Genomic DNA, 22,120 nt, shown 5'->3' on the forward strand with positions numbered 1-22,120 from the left:
GATAAGATTTTGATGACATAAAAGAAGCTTCCTCAGGGCTGGAGATATAGCTCAGCGGCATAGCGCCTGCCTGGCAAGCGCAAGGTCCGGAGTTTGATCCACGACACACACACACACACACACACACACACACACACACACACGAAGCTTCCTCAGACCAGGGATGCTAACATCTCTACGATAGGGGAAATGTTAGCATTGAGAATTTACAGAGTGAGATGTCATGCAGAATCACAACTACCTTAGACCCAGGTCTTTCACTTCACCCCTAGCTCTTTGAGTGAGCCAGCTGTGGCGCATGCGCAGTGAGCCACGCCCGCTCCCCACGGAGCCCAGTACCTCTCCGCCAGGCTTTGGCAGCCGCTCCACATTACTCAGCAACGCCCCCCTCCACCGTCACCTACCCCCAACTCCAACCTTAACAGCTCTCAGACTCCTTTCCCAAGGTGCGAGTGGCCCCGGGGATCACCTAGACCGCCGTTCTCCCTCTTCCCACAGGCCCCCACCTCCTGGATTCCCGGGTCGGCCAGTCCTAGCCCTCTTTCCTGCCCACGCACCGGCACCTTACCCAACACAATGGGAAGGAGAAAGGAGAGGGCTGCAGGTGCCAGGCAGATCAGCTCTGAGAGCAGCAAGCGGCCCTCCAGCGACACCGTCACCGCTCCTGCTGCCGCCTTGTCCTCAGTGGGGCAGCAAGTGCAGCTTGGGCCTCGGTGGCCTGACAGCTGCTGCTCGCTCCCGCCGCTGCAGCCGCGCAGCGTCTCGCGCCCGCGCCCGCGCCCGCCAGGGGAGGGGGCGGGGCCCGCGCCTCCTCTTCAAGCCCCTTTCTTGGAGCTGGGGACCCGACATAGCGGACTGCTACCCCCAGTGTGGAGAGTTCCCTAGCTGGTTTGTTCTTCTTCCACGCCCGGTGTCTAGCCCAGTCTCCGTCCTCCTTCCCCTCCCCTAGCCTATTAGTAGGCACAGAAACAATGGACCATCAAACAGGGCTTTCCCATTCAGCCCTTCTGCAGCCTGGGGCCTGTGCCTTTGGGCAGAGACAGCCACAGCCTCATTTCCGGTAACTGCCTTGCACCTACCTTATTTACCAGAGCTGAATCTTCTCATTTTTGTCAAGGGATTAACATTGTTACAAATGATCCATGATCATAACACATTAGTAGATCCTGCATGTGGCTACTGCTCATGAAATTCTCATCTCAATCTAAGAGAAAAGACCCACTCCTGTAGCTCAAGATTCAAGGCTTTTTATTCTCCTGTTACCATTCGAGAGTACCTCAACATTACTTGAGATTCTTGAGATAGTTGCTAGTACAGGATTCAGTCTTCCAATTGTGCCTAGATGCACACTTAGTTGGTTTCCTGTGGCTCTCTGGTACCTTCAACTAGCTTGTGATCCCTGCCCTGAGGAAATAACTGGAGACAAATCTCCTATTAGATTCATCTCTTAAGCGCCCTCATTTTCTGAAAACAATTGTGTGCCTATGCCTGATGGCATTGCCTTTCATTCATATTGTACCCTTGTAAGGCGCTCACCCATGCTGTCTGTACCTTTTCACCAATCAGTCCCCATAAATCCCAGGTCAAATGTCTTTTCTCAACATAACCATTCTCCATAAGCCTAAGTGCATATAATATTTCAAAAAATATTGAATATGAATGCTATATCATCAACTATTATTTTAATTAAAATAAAGAGATCTAATGGAATTCCTTGGGCTCTTCTTTAAACCAACCCTACTTTCCATGCAAACACAGTATAACATTTTGGATGGAGAAAAGAGGCACACAATTCTCTAAGTTGATGTCTTAGTCTCCTATTATAATCTTTAAAACAAAAAAACTATTGCGCATGAGCCTTTTACCATTCAGATAGTTTGTCTTCCACAGGTTCATGTGCTAGAAGTTTGATCTCCAGTGTGGCGGTATTGAGGTGTTGTAGCCTTATCCATCCTCAACATGCAGAAACATGGGTCTGTCTGACCCACATTTATTCTTTAGAATATTTCTATTGATAAGTTATTAATTTTAATTTTATAATTTTTATGTTAAACCATGAGTATTTCATAGGAAAAAAATCACAAAAATAAAGTATTGAATTTTAACATTTATTGAATGTTTATAAAAAGCATCAAAGTTTTGAACATCAACCAATTTTGGTGTACAAAGTCTAAAACAGAATACCACAAATTCTTATATGAACTACAGTGAAAATACCAACAGCATTTTACAAAAGAATATCTTTACTTCAATGCTCATTCCTAAGGCAGGCAGTCTGCACACATGACAATAGCACACTGTATACACGCATATTGCTTACAGTGCATACTTGACACCTTAGTGGTCTTGCTGAGTTTTTTTTTTATTTTACAGAGAATGAAATACAATAAAAGTGATCAAGAATTTCAAAACAAAATAGGAAATTAACAATGGTTATTACATTACATATTATCTTCAAAGTAGTTGCTCAGATTACCAGATACAGGCATGTAAGATTGATCAAAAATAATCACTGTTCTTTTCAACGCACTAGTAGACATTAGCAGTACAATTATCTTAGGAGATATATATATATATATATATATATATTCCTCCTTTCCCATATCCCAGTTGTTCTTTCCTTTTTTGAGGAGTTTCTTACCCTTTCACAATTTCTATTGAACACTTTGGATTTCATTTGATATTCCAGGTTTTCACATGAGGGAGACACTAGATCTTTTTTTTTTCAAAGTTTTATTGATAAACAGATAGCAATGAGACAGTTTCAAATCAAATCGGAAGTACAGTTTCAACAAATAACACACTGCATATATTCTTCTTAGTGGTTAATTGCTATACAAGATGCAGACTTGTGATCCTATTTACAAACACCATTAGAACAAATCATTCTATTCATTAAGAGAATGCAACTATATATCTATCCCAACCACTTTGAATACACAGATACAAAATGGATGTTCATAGGCATACCCCATTTTTTCTAAGTTCCGTTATTGAATATTATAGGTGGAGACACTAGATCTTTACACATGTATGTCTAATTTATTTCACTTATGAGTATGGTCTCCACTTGTATCCACTTACCTATACAAGCCTTGGGTTTTTCTTTCTTTATAGCTTAGTAATAGTTGTGTATAAAAATGCCACATCATTTTATCCATTCCTCAGTTGATGGACATTTGGGGGTTCTTTCCAAGATTTAACTGTGATAAACTGTGCTACTATAAATGTGGGTGCACATTTACAGCTATGGTATGATGTTTTCAATTGTTTTGGAAAATGCCCAGCACGGGAATAGCTGATTCAAATGAGACCTTTAATCCTAGTTTTCTAAGGAAACTCCATACTGATTTCCACAGTGGTTGCACCAGTCTATACTCCTACCAACATTGGAGAAGGGTTCCTCTTTCCCTACAGCCTCTACAGCATTTGTTATTGATTGACTTCTTGATGACAGCCATTCTTTCTGTGGTGAGATAGAATCTTAGTGATGTTTTAATTTGCACTTCTTGGATGATGTTGAACTTTTTTTTTCATAGGTTTACTTGCCATTTGTACTTCTTCATCTAAGAAGTGTGCATTCATTTTAGATGCTCATTTTTGGATTGAGTCTTAGAATTCGGAAGAGCCTGATATTTTCAGTTCTTTATATGTTCTAGATGGAAGTCCTTTGCTTGAGGATCAGTTGGTTAAAATCTTTTCCCACATTCTGGGTTGCCTTTTCTCTGGTTTGGGTGATTTCTTTTGATGTGCCCAAGCCTTAATACGATGAGATCCTATTTGTTGATTCTTTAAATTATTTCCCATGCAGTTTGGTTGTTTTCATGAACTCTCTGACTACCTCCATGTCTTCAAAATTTCTACCTACATTCTTTTCCCATAGATTTAGTGTTTAAATATTAATATTTAGGTCTTTGATCCCTTGTGACTTTAGTTTCTAGTGCATGATGAATCAGTCTGGTTTTAGTCTATGGCATGTGGAAAGCCAGTTTTTCAGCACCATTTATTAAAAAAGGTCTTTCTTCCAGGGAACATGTTAGGCCCCTTTGTTAAAGATAAGGTGGCTGAGTGTGTTTGCAGTTGTGTCCACATCTTCTAATCTGTTCCACTAAACCTCAGGTCTGTTTTCTTTTTGCCAGTACCATGCAGATTTTATCACAGTAGCTTTGTAGTATAATTTCAGATCAGGGACTATGATGCCCCTTGACTTGCTTTTGTTGCCCAGAATTGATTTTGTTATTCTAGGTCTCTTCTAGTTCCAATTGAATTTTACAAGTATTTTTCTCTAGTTCTGTGATGCATGCTAATGGTATTTTGATTGGAATCCCAATCTCTAACAATTTTGGGTGTATGGCCATTTCCACAATGTTGGTATTTTCTATCTACAAGCAAGATATATCTTTCCATTTTCTGAAACCCTCAATCTTTTTTCCAAGTACTGGAATTTTCAATGTGCAAATTTTTTGCCTCTTTTCTTAGGTTGATGTTTAAGTATTTCTTTTTTATGCTATTTTGAAAGGTGTGGTGTTCCTAGTTTCTCCCTCAGTGAGTTTGTTGTTTTTGTATAGGAATGATACTGATTATGAGTGTTGACCTTGTATCTGTTATGCTATTAAATTTGGTCATTAAATCTACAAGTACTTTGGTGGAATTGTTGGGGTCTTCTATGTAGAGTATCATGTCAGCTGTGAATAATGATAATTTCACTTGGTAATATTAATTGGCCTTGCCTAACTCAGCATATGCCCACTGGGTCCTTTGGCAGTCTTTGGGTCCTTTTTAATGACTTTGGTCATAAGGTGTAAACTCTTGTTGTTCCTTTTCCTTCAGTTCAACAACAATGCTTATGAAAATTTCCATCCTCTCGGGAATCTACATTGTTAACTTCCCTGGTGTTATTGATTTTTACTACACTTCAGACAAATTAACTCACATTGCTTCTGTTTTCACAGGTGGGTCATCTCAGGGGAAAGGAAGCTATGTGATGGCCAAAATAGGGGATACAGGTTTCTTACCATATGATCAAAATTCAATTACAAAAACAAAAGGGAGAATCAATCCCTCCCACTTCACTTGGCAGTATATACTATTATTTTTTAAAATCCTACAAAAGATGAAAGTACAACAGAAAAACTATTCAATCAGGTAAAGGAAACAAAAAGTTAATTTGGGATCAAGGATATGTTTGTGTTTTGCTAGAACACACTGTCTGGCTGTATCATGAACTCAGAACTGGAAAAGTGGTTGGTTCTACCTTTCAGGGAGCTGGTGTGCAGTCCTGTCACAGTGATACCTCAAAGATTGCTTTACAACCAATATACAAGGATGAGGGTAGATTTGATCTGATGCCTACTGAAGAAATTTACCCAGAAATAGGTGATAGGGTTATATAGAGACAACTGAGCTAAAAGTTAACAGTATTCTTTTTTTCTTTATTTTTTAATAATTTTATTCAGAAACAAATAGCAATAAGACAGTTTCAAAACTGCTTAGTAGGACAGTTTCAATAATTAATACATTGCATATTGCTGTCTTCTTAGTGGTTATTCATAGTACAAGATGCAGACATGATATTCTGTCCACAAACACCTTTAGAACAAATCTTTCTATTCATTGAATTAAGAGAAAGTAGCTGTGTATCTATCCTAACTATTTTGTATATACAGACACTAAATGGTCCTTCATTTGTATTCCCTTTTTTGTTTAGTTTTATCAGAGATGCGTATTCCATTGTCATTCAAATGTTTTAGGTGCATGAATTCTGCAAAAATTCTACCACTTCATTTGATCAAGTTAACTGTTCAATATATTCTAGTAGTCCATAATAGTAGAGGGTTATCCATAGGACTGACAATGTCAGAAGTTGTTGACTTGAACCTTTTATAGCTCAGCATATTAATATGGGTTTACTTTTTATATATTGTTTTTATACTTTTCTGCTGGATGGTTAAGACCAAGATAAAGCAAGACCTATATAATAAGAAATGTAACTTTTGTATTTGACAAGGTCAGTCAAATCCCCTCAGGATTTATCCTGAAACCCTGTACCACAGTTTGTAGATCCTTTGTCAGTGTCTTCAATGACTTTAGGATCTAAAAAATAAGGAAGAGTTAACAGTATTCTTAAGAAAAATAAAATATAAAAATGTATATCCATTATAGATGAAAGATTTATTCCTTCCAAATTCTGAGAGATCTCTGCTAATTAACAAGTAACAGAACATGACTAGTCTATTTAAAATTATAAATTTCTAAAATTATAAGAGTTACTATAATTTAATTTGGTCAAAACTATGAGTACACTCTGATTTTGTAAAAATGTTTAGTTTTTATTCTGTGTACTTCTTATTTGTTTATCCATTCCATAAACAGCAGTTCCTTTTTTATTTGAGCTCAACAATGTTTCTCTTTTCCTTTTTCCTTTTTGGATCATTTGTTTATAATATAATTTGGGTTATAAACATAAAAGCATGCTTCCACCAGGGTTACTAGTTAGTCTAAGTTAACATTGTATAGGGATTTAGATATTAGAATATCCATGGTTTTTCGAAAGTAACATATCCATTTTGTGTTCTAAGGTATTTGCTATTTAGAAAAGATAGTAATATTAAGCTTACTGCCTCCATTACAATGTAATGACATTAATTTTCTCTTCTGAATGTTCAAAAACTGAGGTTTGGAGACCAAAAATTAGAAGGATAGATGGGCTAAGGGGCTAGTCAGCTTTTTGGCCCTAGCTTTCCAAGGTTAGTGAGGGCCCAGGGAATAAGCAAACCTCTGCTGTGACATGCTATAACTTGGCTGAGTCCCTGATTTTCTGATCAAGATTATGGAATCACAGAGCAAAGTGATTCTACAATGTATAGTGTATCTAAAGAGAGTCGCCAGGAGATAAAAAAGTCAGAGGGCAATTTTATCAAGCAATGTCCATGACTCATCCACAACGCTGACACTGTCAAGAGAACTAAGGGGTGCTATACTTGGTTTGAAGTTAATTCCTGAGGAAACTTAACTGACCTTGATAGATGCCAAAGAATTAATTCTTACAGGTCCACCTTAACTTGGTCTTAAATAACCAACAGAAAAATATAACCACTAGGTGGGACAGTAATGCTATAGTAATATGCTCGCTATAAAAGGTTGAAATCAGTAACAACTTCTGACAATTGCCAGCTATACTGGTAACTGACTATTGTTATGGGTTATTGGACTGTACAGGGATAACTTGCTGTATACAGGTACCAAAAATCTTTTGACTGGAAATCTTTGGCCTAAACCAGTAAGTTCACTCAGAATAAAAAGGATTCAAGGGCTGGTGAGATGGCTCAGTGGTCTAAAGCACCTACTTAGAACAAGCTAAGCTAAGCAAAGCACAGGGACCACGGTTCAATCCCCAGCACCACATGCCAACTAGCCCCGCCCCCTGGTGGGCTGAGCTGGCCACACACACACTAAATAAATAAATAAATAAATAAATACATACATACATAAATATTTTTTTAAAAAAGGATTCAAGAATGAGAAGGTCTTACAGAATCCTCCAAACACAGGTTCTCCAACCTCATCTGACCACTCATCACTTACAAAAAAAAAAAAAAACAGAAAAGCAGATATAATGAGTGGCTAAAGTTGGAAATAATTTGATCCTCAGAAAAACATTTTGCCTAAGAAAATTCCAGTCATTAGTTGCCAGTCAACCCTGTGTCTCATGATACTTTGTCAAACATATAAATAAACATCCCTACTGTGGTTCCTCTGTTCTTCTCCCATCAAGAGGGAGAATGACAACTGATGTCAGATTTTGTCTTTTGTCTATTTTTCTCATCCCATCATCATTTTCTCAGGCACATTGAGGTCCACACAGTTCCCAGCAAAAAATAGATGGATAACTGGTTCAATTAAAAATTTCAATATGTTGTATGATGCTAGGACACCTAGTTAGAAGGCACCAACAAACATTAGATGATTTATGTCTACTTCCTGGCTCCTATGAGCATTCAAGTTTGTAAACATGGACTATGACTGAAAGCTTGGAAAACTCGCAGTTAGTGCAGTTGAGAGGAAGAAGATTACTTGAAAAAAGGAGATAATACAATAAATAATATAAAAGGAGCCTCGTGGGGCAGAAGTAATGTACAAAGAGCATTAGAGGAATAATTAGACACGTTATGGTTTTTCCAATACTGTCCCCAAACACCCCCATGCACTTATAGACTGGACATTTGCAAGGTGGTTAAATAGTGGTGTCAATGTAGCTGAACTGATATTTGGAGGTGAGGCTGGTCAGAAGGGGCAGATCACTGGGGTCATCACCCGAAAGGATATGTCCTGCTCCCTGGTTCCTTCCTTCTCTCTCTGCTTTCCTGGCCATCACAAATGTGAGTAGCTTTCTTTCACCAGACCCTTTCATTAAACCTGTCCTGCCTTGGAACAATATCTTGGTACTAGAGAAGTGAGGTTATTGCCATGACATACTGTGACCGTAGGGTTTTGAAGCCTTTGGCATTGGTCTAGAGGACTCCAAAAAGATCTGAAGTTGCTGGCTAAAGAAATCCTAGAATGCTGGAAACTTGAGTACATTTTCTTCCCCAGCTTCTCAATTCTTTGTCTGCTTCCCGGCCTCAATGACATGAGAAGATTTTCTGCTATGGCAAATCTGCCATGCTGTTTTCGTCCTTGGATTCAGTTGACCATGGACTGTAGCCATGAACCAAAGTAAACCTCTCTTTAAATTGTGGATGTTGGCTATTGTGTCTCAGGGATGAGCAAAATGCCAAAGACATGGGCAAGAGGAAGGAAGATTCTTGCATAAATGAAGATAGGGTCTCTAAGAATTGAAATGATGCCCAGCCCTTCAGTTATTTTGAAAATTCTTAATATATTAAAAGATAAAACATTTTTAAAACTGGTTTTAAACACTGATTTGTTTTCAGGTTTTTTTGTTGTTCTTTATTTTTATTTATTTTTTATGTATTTTGTTCGGGGTCTCACTATGTAGCATGGACTCACAGCAATCCTCCTGTTTTCAGCCTCCCCAGTGCTGGGATTACAGGTGTGCACCACCACACCCAGCCTCGGCCACCAGCTCAGCATGCCCAGGGGCAAGACCGGTGCAGGGATTGTTTTCACTGTTTGCATTTAACATATTTACACTTGAAACACCATTAAAATTCCTACATCGTATAACATACTAACAAAATGAAAGATTTAAAAGGTAAATAATTTTCTTCATAGGCTACGATTCAGTAATAAGATATCTGGTTGAAGTGGTTCTATCTTTTTAAGAGATATGGGCCTTTTGAAATAGTAGGAACAAAAGGGATGAGGAATGAATATAATATTCTTTTTTCAGATATATAGTTTTAAACATACTATATATTTTTTAGACATTGAAAGATTCTTTAAATCTAGCAATAAAAGCTAAATCTGATAACTCATTTTTATAGTTGTGGAAACTCAGACAAGTTTTTGTCAAATTTATTCAAATTTATGTTGTGAGCAATTATCTAGGCTCAAGATTAGAAACTTTGATATTTTCAAACATTTGTTTTCAAACAATGTTTTCCAAACATTGATGTTTTCCAAAATTAGCTGATCATATGAACACCTCAGTGCTTTGTGCAACTGAATTCTATCTGCCTATATCTACTGAATCACAATATCGAGAGTGGAGCCTGAGTATTTGTATTTTATGGATGAGTGCTATGATCAAGAAATATTAGAAAACTGCTTTTCACTATAAAATCATTAATATTTCTGTCTTGGCACTTCACCCTCACAATTACCATAACTTAGGGCACTATAAAGATTTTAAATATTCATATTTCATAGAATTAATTAGGTAGAGGGTTTTGAATAGTGAATGAAAACAATAGTGGATTTAAGCTTAATCATCCAATTTAACTCATGCTCAAGTTGAAATAGGTGCATTCTCAATCTGTCAAAGTGTTCTGAGGTAGATTTTCATCATCTTTTTATGTTTTTTCCATAATTTTATTGAGAAATAAATATCAATGAGACAGTTTCAAATCAAATTGGTAGGACAGTTCCAATAATTAACACATTGCATACTGTCTTCCTAGTGGTTGTTTGTTGCACAAGATGCAGAAATGATATCCTATTTACAGACACTATTAGAACAAATCCCTCTATTCCTTGAATTAAGAGAATGAGCTATATATCTATCCTAACCATTTTGAATACACAGATACAAATAGGATATTCATCTATATCCCCTTTTTTTGTTTAGTTCCATCATTTAAATATTATACATGTGTGAACTCAGTAAAATATTCCAAAATAGTTCAGTAGTCCATAATACTATTGGGTCTTCCACTTGACTGGCAATGTCAAAAGTTGTTAATCCCCGGTTCCACCAAAAAAACAAAACAAAACAAAGCAAAACAAAACAAAACAAAAAAACAGAAGTTGTTGACCTGAGTCCCCTACAGCTCAACATAACACCATGACTTTACTTCTTATACTTCGTTTTTATACTTTTCTGCTGGACGGCTAAGACCAAGATAAATCAAGATTTTTGTAACAAGAATTATAGCTTTTGGATCTCCTAAGGTCAGTCAAATCCCCTCAGGCTTTATCATGAGACCCTGTACCTCAGATTGTAGATCCTTTTGTCATTGTCAGCCATGTAGATGAGTCACAGCCACTGCTTGGCCAATGTGCTCTCTGTGAAAGTCTGAGAGAATGCTTTCTCTCCATGTGACTCTCCTTAGGAACACTCTACATCATTGATCACTTTCCTCTTTGGTCCCATAATCTCCTTGATCAGAAAATTTGGGACACTACTGAGTTACATGACGTTACAGTACAAGTTCTCATATGTCCTGAGTCTTAATTGACCTTGGAAGGCTAGGGCCAAAATGTTGGCTTTCCTTGCGGTCCTCCTCTTTCTCTAATTTTTCGTCTGCAAACTTAGATTGTTAACCCTCCAGAAGAGGAGCTTATTGTTATTACCATACAATGTAGGCTGTTAAGCTTAACCTCACTATCTGTCTAAATATCAAACACCTTAGGTATGACATGGAAGAGGTATTTTTCACAAAGTATTGATATGTTAAACTTTAAGTCCCTACAGAATATGACAAAAAATTTAAAAATAGGAATAAAGAATTATATATGTTTACACATAAGTCCCGAAATCTAACCATATACAACATTTTTTCAGGAGAGTCCCGCAACACTCCTTTTCCTGTCTCCTGCCTTCATTCACCAGCCCCTTCCTTTTTAAGCAAGTGAAATAAACCAGACACACATGTAAATATCATATAGTTTCCCTAGTATAAGAACTCAAAAGAAATACAAACAGAAAGTATAATACAATTAAAAGGAAAGCAAGAACTTGAGGACTAGACAATGAAGAGAGGGAAAGGAGAAGAGCTAGTAAACATGACAGTGACAAGCCATATAGTTATATGTAGAAGATGGGCAAGGCAATGATCCTGAGAATCTCCAGAAGATTTTTTAATCTAGCAGTTAATTGGAAGGATTTTCACCCTGACTAACTATATATACTGACACCTGTGAACTAAGCAACTGCACTGAAGATGGCAATCTGTAATAGTAGGCTCATGCTTGGAGTGCCTGTCATTCTGGTCTTCTGAATACAGGCTGCTTGTCGTGACATGCCAGTTGCTTTCATCATCTTTTTTAATATTACATAAGATTATCTGAGTCTCTGGGCTGTAGGTAACTCAGTGTATGCTTAGAAACTCCGTGAAGAATGAAAATATTCCTTTATGTAGGCTATTATTATCCACTAATAAGTAACCTTTGAATAAAGTTTACTTTCAAAAAGTGGAGACCCATAACTCACATTTTACAGATGAGAAAAAGGACAGAAAACCTAATCAATTTATCCCAGATCACACAATGGTGTATCATGAGCACCAAAGCACAAACCTATTCACCTATCTTGTACTGGTTGAATACCTACTCTATTTGGGGAATGTACTCACTGATGGGGATATACAAATGCAGGACATTTAGTCCTTTCCCTCCAGAAAGTCTTCAGATTGAAAACTAAACCAGAAAGACTGAACTTGGGCAAGTGCTCATGTCAACTGAAGTGCCTCAGAGTAAATTGCTTTTGATTTTTATTTCTGTATTTATCAAAAGCATTTCTTGGCACTGTTTCAGACAACGGAAAAGTTGTAAACTATTGTTCCAAAGACAAATTTTGCTATCTGTCAGTTAAAAACTGGGAAAGTTCACCTTTAAGAATCGGGATTTCGGGGGCCTGCCCCTTAGCTCAGTTCTTTAAGTGGCTGCTTCAACAAAGCAGTCAGGCTCAGTTTCCTGTGGTTCGATCTCCAAAACTTAAGCCAGCCAAACCTGCCCTGAAGGCATTCGGAGCCAAAAAAAAAAGAATCGGGATTTCTGGATTTTCTTGTTGAAAACAAAAAAAGTCCCTAAATATCTAGCTGTAGAGGTCCAGTATTCTTTGGGTGACAATAATTATATGGAGATATGGAGTTGCTGTTGACTTTACATGGCCTGGCGCTAGATAATTCAAAATAGTTCTTAACCAATATCTTCCATTTGTTGCTGACACCTACCCGACCTCTGATATATTTAAATCTGTTAAGGATGGAAACTAACTTTTGGGGTTACCAATTATCTAAATTGTCCTAATAGCAGGTGGCAGTAGTTAACCGTACTTGTCATTTCACTTCCAACTAGGAAAAATGTACTGTACCACCGAGTTCAAGGGTTTTCTTCTTTTCCTCTAGATCACACTATACTTCACTGCAACAAAATCCAAGACAATTACAATGCAGTCATACTTTCACAAAGTAAATTTTCAAAATAATTAGTGCCAAGGGCCAGCGAGATAGCTCAGTGGACTATGAGCTTCCTTAGGCAAGTGCAGGGGACAGGGTTTGATCCCTAGCACCACATGCCATGCCAGCGCGACCTCCTCAGCACGCTGAGCCAGTGATGGAGTCCGGGAATACCTATAATCCCAGCACTCGGGAGGCTGAAAACAGGAGGATCACTACAAGTCTGATATGATCTGCGTAGTGAGATTCTGCACAAATAATAATAATAATAATTAGTGGTAGTAGTCCATTGTGCACAGTAGGAATCAGTAAGGCATAAATAAGAGGCTACCAGCTCAATGGGGGTAGAAAACTCCTAAAATTCAGAAATAGGGCAAGTTAATTTTGTAACTTATTTCTCACAGTATATTACAAAAATAACTCAAGATGGATAATAGACATAATTTTTTTTTGGAACCAGGGATTGAACTCAGGCAAGCGGTTAATTCTACTGATCCATCTCCCCAACCCCAATAGACGTAAATTTGAGAGACAATACTCTAAAACTCAAATAAGAAAACAGGAGTATATTTTTGTGACTTTCAGTTAAACAGTGGTACTGAGATGCTATGCCAAAAATACAAGCCAGGAAAGACAAAAAAAGAGATAAATGGGACTTTATTAAATTATAAAACTTTTATGCTTCAAAGTACACCATCAACAAAAGGGAGAAATTAAAACAACACTGAGATACCATCTCACATATGGAAGAATGGCTATCATAAAGAAGTCAACTAATAACAAATGTTGGAGAGGCTATGGGGGGAAAGGAACCCTTCTCCACTGCTGGTGGGAATGCAGACTGGTACAAGCACTATAGAAATCAGTGTGGAGACTCCTCAAAAAACTAGGACTGGAAATCTATTCAATCTGGCTATTCTCCTTCTGGTTATTTTCCCAAAAGAACTAAAACATCATGCCATAGTGACATATATGCACCCATGTTTACAGCCAAATCTTGGAAACAACCAAAATGCCCATTAATTGAGGAATGGATGAAAAAGAAGGGATATTTTTACACAATGGAGTACTACTCAGCTATAAAGAAAGACAGACTCAAAGCCTTTATAGGTAAGTGGATACAACTAGAGGCTATACTCATAAGTGAAATAAATCAGACCCACATGTGTAAATATCGTATTGTCTCCCTAGTGTAAGAACCTGAAAGAATAAATAAAACCTGAAAGTTACAATAGATATAGTAAAACAGAGAGAAACGGAACTTAAGGATTAAACAATGAAGATGAGATAAAGAAGAAAAGATAGTGCTATGGTTTGTGTATAGTGTCCTCCCAAAGCCTCATGCAATCGTGGGGCAGCTTCTGGAATTTGTGATTATTATGGGTGTGGATGCTGCACCTGCCCTGGGGCAGGTAATTTGCATTACAATGTAAGGAAGGAAGAGAGGCTAGCTAGCTGCCTGAGCTCCTGCCACTCCCTTTACTTTCTGCTCTTTTTCACCACCATGAAAGGTTGCTCTCTGCCGTGTTCCACTCTGCCTTAGAACCAGCGGAGTATGGACTGAAACCTCCAGTAACTGTGAGCTAAATAAAACTTTCCTTCCTTTTCTCAATAAACCTTTCATACTCTTAGTCTCTGTTATAAATTGGAAGCAGTTCTTCAATTTCAGGGGACACAAATTTGGTACACCTGATATCTAGCATGTTGGGAGTTACATTTGTCGTATCAACAGTATAATAAATAATTCAAACTCAAGGTTTTAACTTTTACCTTGCTACATTGACTAGATGAAGCACAGCTATGGGAGACAGCCATGGGAGATAGCCATAGAGTCTGAAAAGTTTAAACTCAGGCTGGGATGGACATAGGCCCCACCCGCTGGCATAAGATACCAGGCTTAGTGTGGATTTCAGAGGTGGCTGGATCTGAAACTGCTGGCATTAAGTCCAGCCACCTTTTTGAATTCTTTCCCAACCCCTATACCAATGGCCTGATTACTAAAATGTGAGCAAAGTCACAACTCAGCTTGAGCTGTTACCATAGCCTGGAGTGTATGAACAGAGGGGCATCTGGAGCAAATAGTAAAGCTATGTGGAGAATCATGATTTCCTGGATTCTAGGAAAGCAGATCTTGGAAAGAAATCACTCATTCAAAGCTATAGAGAAAGTTATGCATTTATTTATTGGACTCAATTTAATTTTTTTTCTGCATTTTTGGAGGGGAGCTTGGAGTCCTTTTCTCCTTTTCTCTTCTCACCACTACTCTATTTTCCATTATTTTTTCCCTTTTTCTCTTTGTTTTGTTTTTATTTATCTTTTTCTTGTTTGTTCTCTCCTGTCTACTGTTCTACTTCTATCTAATACTAAGAAGTTTATTTCCTCTACAAAAGGATTTTTTACCTATTTTTCTCCTACTATTCATTTTTATTAATTTTTCAATTTTTACCTGTTTTCATTTTCCATTTCTCCATCTCATCTACCTTTACTCATATAACTCTTAAACTTTATGAGTATGATATTATTGCTGAATATTGTTCTATTGTTAGTAGAGGTATAGTTGTTACATTTAGTAGACATTTACTGCATTTCACCAGTTTATACTAGTGTTGGGCTGGCCAGATAGCTCACCGTATTAAAGTGCCTGCTTAGGCAGACGCAGGGACAGAGGTTTGATCCCAGAATGCCATGCCAGCCTGCCCCTGGGGTGCGCTGACACAGAGGGTGTGCTACATGTGCCTGCAATCCCAGCACTTGGGAGGCTGAAAACAGGAAGATCACTACGAGTCCAATCTGTGTAGTGAGATCCTGTAGACTCTGTAGACCCTGCACTAAATACATAAAAAAGTTTATATTAGTGCTTATAATATCATTATAGATCTCTTTTTTATGGCTAATAGTAGTATAGTGCTGGTTCTTAGGGTATGTCAATATCCAGTTTGGTTTTGATGCTATGATTTTGGCTGACTTCACTGCTATTGCCAAAGTGGCATAGTTTTTACTAACTGGTTTTCTTTGTATGTTAATATCTGGATTGCCTTTGTATCATTAATAATACTAGCAGCCCATTGTCAGAGAACTAGGTTCTAGGTGAATTGCACAGCATCTTCTTCTCCAAAATTAATGGAATTGGTTGGATTCTGTGACAGAGGCAAAAGCCATTACTTAGCCACGTTCAGAGTGCGTCAGTGAAAAGCAGGCACCAACTAGAAAGATCTCCATACTAACAAGGCATTTCCACTATAATTCACCTGCAAACATCAGCACACCAAAAAAATCAACAATAAAATATGAGAATAGACAACAAAATAGCTCCAAAAGCTCCCAAGTCTCCCAAAGATGATTCCTGAGGCGTACAAGAGAAGAAAAACAAAAGCCACACAACTGAATTGTTCAAAATGGTAGTGGAAGAAGAAGCCATATCAGTAAGGTGCCCAACAAGCTCAAAGGAGATACTTCTAAACAGACACAGACATAACAAAACATTCAGAGAACTTACAGAAGACACTAATAAAAGGCTAACTGAGCTAAATAAAATGATACAAAACATAAAAGACCACTTCAGCAAAGAATTACAGTCTGTGAAGATACCAAATAGAAACACAGGAGAACAAAAATTACATTGAACACATGGGTAGCAAAGTGACCTATGTGAGCCCAGAGTGTCAGAAGTAAAAGACAGGGCTCATGTTCATGAATATTTATTCAGAGATATCTTTAAAATAACAGAATAACAGGAGAATGGATTCAACAGCTGCAAAGTGATGCAAACAAGACTGATCTTCAAGCTATATTACCAAGCTACCATAATAAAACAGCATGGCACTAGAAAAAAAACAGACATATAAGTCAGTGGAATGGAACAGAGGATGCAGAAACAACCCCTCCCACATTCAGCCATCTGAACTTTGACAAAGGAAACAAAAAGATACACTGCAAGAGAAAATAGCTTCATTAATAAGTGATTCTGGAAATATTGGATATCTTCATGCAGAAGATTGAATTTAGAGCCATATATCTCACCATATACTAAATCAAAATAAAAATGAATCAAAGATCTAATGTTAAAGCACAAACACATACTCTGTTGGAAAATAAATTACATAAAATTCTTGAAGAGATAGGATTAGGCAAGGACTTTCTATAAAGAACCCCAATTGCACAAGAAACACTATCAAGAAGAAATAATTGGGATCATAAAAAAATTAAAAGCTTCAGCACAGTGAGGAAAACAACCATCAAAGTGAAGAGAAAACTTCCAGAATGGAAAAGAAAAACTTATACTAGATATTCCTTACATAGAGGACTAATACCTACAATATGGGGTCAGAATAACTAGATACCCCAAATAAAAGTCCAAATCAAAAAACAGACAGTTGAAATGCATAGGCACTTTTCAGAAGAAGTATAAGTGAATAATAAATACATAAAAATGTTTAATATCTCTGGCCATTAGAGAAATACAACTTAAAACACTGAGATTTCATCATATTACAGCAAGAATAACCGTCATCAAGAAATCACATAGTGCCAAATGCTTACGAGACTCCAGGGAGAATGGATCCAATCTATATTGTTTGTGGGAATATTAAACTAGCAATCACTATGGAACTCAGTATGGAGATTCTTCAAAAAACTAAAAATCGAAATTCTATTCAACCAAGCTATTCTCTCTTATGTTTCTTCCAAAGAGTTAAATATATATTACAATGATACATACATATCCATGTGTACAGCATCATAATCCTGGAAGTGGCCTATATGTTTATCAGCAGATGATTTTTACACAAAATGGATTACTAGGGGCTGGGGAGATGGTTCAGTGGAATAAGTGCTTCCCTGGCAAGCACAAGGGCCTGAGTTCGATCCCCGGTTCTGCAAAAAGAAAAAAAAAGATATATTCAAAATGGAGTACTATTCTGCCATAAAGAGAGAAAAGCTTGAGTCATTTATAGGAAAAATGCATGCACCTTGAGACCATAATGAGAAGTGAAATAAATCAGACACAGAAACTTAAATATTTCATGGTTTCGCTTATATGAGTAGCTCATAAAATAAGAAGAGCAAAATAAAAAGATAATAGGAAATAGGGAGAAAGATCTTCTGTAAATTGGAATGGCAGCAAGAGATGAAGGGGGATAGAGGGAAAAGAAAGGGGAGGGAAAAAGAATTAAGATATGTTATGCACAGGTACAAACTCTCACGGGGTATGTAATCATTATGTACTGTAAACATGTAATAATAAAAAATAAAAATTAAAAAAGTTAAAGAATCTGAATAAACATAGCTCCAGAGAAGATATGCAGAAAGCTAATAATCACATTAGAGGATTCCAGCTTCATTAACCATCAAGGAAGTACAAAATCAAAACACAGAAACATATTACATTATTTCTCATAGGATAGCTAATGTTTAAAAGAGACCGATAAGAAGTACTAGAGACTGGGTGTGGTAGCATGTGCCTGTAATCCCAGTTCTTGGGAGGCTGTAAACAGGCAGGTCACTATGAGTTCGATCTAGTAGTGAGACTCTGAACACCCTGTAGACCCTTCCCTAAAATACAAAAACAAAAAAGAGAATAAAGAAGTACTACTGTAGGGGACTCAGATCAATAATTTCTGACATTGCCAGTAAAGCAGAAGACCCAGTACTATTATGGACTACTGGACTCTTTTAGAATATTTTGCTGAGTTTACACACCTATAATATTTAAATGATGGAACTTAACAAAAAAGGGGATATAGATGAATGTCCATTTTGTATCTGTGTATTCAAAGTGGTTAGGATAGATATATAGTTACATTCTCTTAATGAATAGAGGGATTTGTTCTAATGGTGTCTGTAAATAGGATATTATGTCCGCATTTAAAAAAAAAACAAGGACACTTATAGAGAATTTTACTTGTTATGGTATCAGTGTAGTATGTATATATTCATAAACGAATTAATACAAAAACTGGAGAAAATGCTCACAAGGAATAAATTAATCTTTAAAAATAAAAAAAGTACTAGCAGTTAGGTGGACAAACTGAAACTTCATATATTGCTGATTGGATTGTAAATTATGCAGGTCCTTTGGAAAACACTTAAGAGCTCCATAAAATGTAATCTAGCAATTACACAGCATCATATAGTGCCAAGAGAAATGAAAATTTCTTCACACAAAAACATATGTAAATGTTAATAGCAGTGTTGTTAAAAATAGTAAAAAAGTAGAAACAACCAAAATGCCCATCAATTGATGAATGGATGAATAAAATATGGTATAGCCACATAGTAGAGTGTTAATCAGCTTTAAAAAGAATGAAATTCAGCACATGCTACAACATGGACCTAGATTATGCTAAATAAAAAAGTCAGTTACAATTCCATTTAAATAGACCCATGTCTAGCCCCATGCCATGTACTAAACTAAAGTCAAAATGGACCAAAGATCTAAATATTAAAACAGAAATAGTAAATCTACTGGGAGAGAAAGTAGGTACAAATCGTGAAGATATACGCACAGAGTTCATGAAAAAACCCAGACTGCACAGGAAATACTTCAAAGAATCAACAACTTGGATTTCATGTTATTAAAAAGCTTTTGTACAACAAAAGAAATCACTATCGAAGTGAAAATACAACCCACGAAGGGGAAAAAATTTTAGCCAATTTTCCCTCAGACAAAACGACATCTATGAGAACATATAAAGAATTGACTGGCAAGCACAAGGTCCTGAGTTCAATTCCCAGCAACAAAAAGGAAAACCTGAAAAAGGGAGACCCCCAAATTCGAGACCCAACAAAAAAATGGGCATCTGCAATGAATACACACTTCTCGGATGAAGAAATACAAATGGCAAACAAATATATGAAAAATGTTCAATATCATTGGTCATTTGTGAAATGAGAATTAGAACAACACTGAGATTCCATCTCACTGCAGAAATAATGACTCATCTGGACCAATAACAAATGCTGGAGGGATTGTGGGAAAAAATGAATGTTTCACTACTGCTGGTGGGAGTGCAGACTGGTACAACCACTACAAAAATCATTGTGGAGATTCCTCAAGAAGCTAGGATTGGAGGTCCCATTAAACTCAGCTTTTTCCTTTCTAGGTATCTTCCCAAAAGAATTGAAAACATCACACTATTCCAATATATGAGTACCCATCTTTATAGAAGCACAATTTGTCATAGCTAAATCTTGGAAATAACCCAAATAGCCATCAACTGAGGAACACATAAGAAAGATGAGGTCTTTTTATATACTGGAGTACTACATAGCCATAAAGTAGGACAAACTAGAGACTCTCATAGGTAAATGGATGCAACTTGAGACCATAGTTACAAGTGAAATACATCAGACTCACTTGTGTAAACATCATATTGTCTCTGTAGTGTGAGAAACTAAAGGAGTAAATAAGTTTTAAAATGTAAAATAGATAATGTGAGATGGGAAAATGCTGCTCAAAAGGAAAGAGAAACTGTAATGGGGGAAGGAGAAAAGGAAAGGAAAAGAAAGCAAGCATATAGTTTTCTATAGGATATATGATTTCTATAGTTTAATATGAAAACTATCATATATATATATGTTAAAATCGTTATACTAATTACTATGAGTTCACTGAAAAGCAAAGTTTATACCTATACAGTTTCATCAATTTTTCATGCCCATATCTTGTAATATGAGCAACTAATTTGGAGAAGACAATATACAATACCATTTTTACTCTCCTACAATCTTGTATTGAAATTTCACACCATCTTTTTCTTTTTTTTAGCATAGGGTCTATAGGGTCTCACAGATGGGACTCATAGTAATTCTCCTGTTTTCAGCCTCCCAAGCACTGGGATTATAGGTGTGCGCCACCACGCCCAGTCTCAGTTGCTGTTTCAGCGCACACCAGGGGTGCGCCCACAAGGCATGTGTGCCAGGGATTGAATCCTCATCCCTGCACCTGCCTAAGCAGGCACTTAGTCCACTGAGGTATCTGGCCAGCCCTACATGGTTGTTTTTACTGCTTATTTTTCTTTTCTTTAAAATAAAAGTGAAAACAAAACAGAGCCTCTTTACTTAAACAAAGACCTAAGATTCTTTCTCTTCTATAAGCAGTATGGATGCTGACCCAGGTAACAGTAATGCTACTGAAAAAAAAAAAGAAAGAAACACTGAAAAACAGCGCAAAAGATACAAAAAGGGCAGTTCTCCTGTAATTCAGAAGAATTCTTTGGCAAATCACAGCGCTAAACAACACTGGCTGGGGAGATAGCTCAGTGGCTTAAGCACCTGCCTAGCAAATGCAAGATCCTTAGTTCAATCCCCAGTACCACAAAAATAAAACAAAACGGCACTCTGTACTTTAATATCTCTGATTCTAAGCCTAAGTACAAGCCTCTGTGATTCAGAGACTGAAAAGGAATGGGCAAGGCAGCAAGGATAAAAACCAGAAAAATATGCCTGGTAGGTTAAAGTGCAAGATCGCCAAATTTTGTTACCTCAGGTTGATGCATAAAAAATTGTTAAAGGAATGCATCTATGGGGAGAAGTACTGGCCACCCTGCCATGGATTGTTTCTTCTCTGTAAGGCCCCTCTGCCATGCCACTCTGCCTTGGAGCCAGATACTAGGAACTGAAACCTCTATAAACTGTAAGTACAATAAATCTTCCCTCCTTTAACCTTGGGTCTTGTATATTTCATTGCAGTAATGAGAAAATTAACTAAGACAACTGCTAAAATCAAAATCAGACAATGCATTTTTCTCTTAACCCTTACACCATTCTCTGATGGTGGAACTAGTATTTTATTTTTCCAGGCCCACTGATATACAAAATATTTTAAGAGTGATTTATGTTGAGTGGGTGGACAGTTGCTTCCTTTTACTTCATCTGGGCTTCTGTGGTGGGCATCTCTGCTACTGGAAGATGACTGATAAAGCTTCAATTTTTTTTCTTTTTTAAATTTTTATTAGTACATATTTGCAGTACATAATTAATACATTCACTGTAAGGAATCAGTACGTGTACATAACATATTACAAATAGTTCATTCTCATTGGTGTTTCATCATATATATTACAATTTGTCTTTTACCATTTGTGGACATTCAAATTATGTCCAGCTTTTTTTTTTTACTTTTTTTCCATAATGTTATTGAGAAACAAATAACAAGGAGACAGTTTCAAACCAAATTGGTAGGACAGTTTCAATAATTAACACATTGCATACGCTCTTCCTAGTGGTAAATTGCTGTACAAGATGCGGACATGATATCCTATTTACAAACACCATTAGAACAAATCCCTCTATTCATTAAGAGAATGTAACTATATATCTAT

The 22,120-nt window shown here is 37.0% G+C and overlaps 1 pseudogene; it reads right to left on the minus strand.

Annotated features, from left to right (window-relative positions):
• Positions 1-655: 655 nt before the first annotated feature.
• The window catches only part of LOC101593144, a 28,186-nt pseudogene continuing 6,721 nt past the window's right edge, over positions 656-22,120 (minus strand).

The sequence above is a fragment of the Octodon degus genome, unplaced genomic scaffold, assembly GCF_000260255.1.
Source record: "Octodon degus isolate 3935 unplaced genomic scaffold, OctDeg1.0 scaffold00171, whole genome shotgun sequence".
Taxonomy (NCBI): Eukaryota; Metazoa; Chordata; class Mammalia; order Rodentia; family Octodontidae; genus Octodon; species Octodon degus.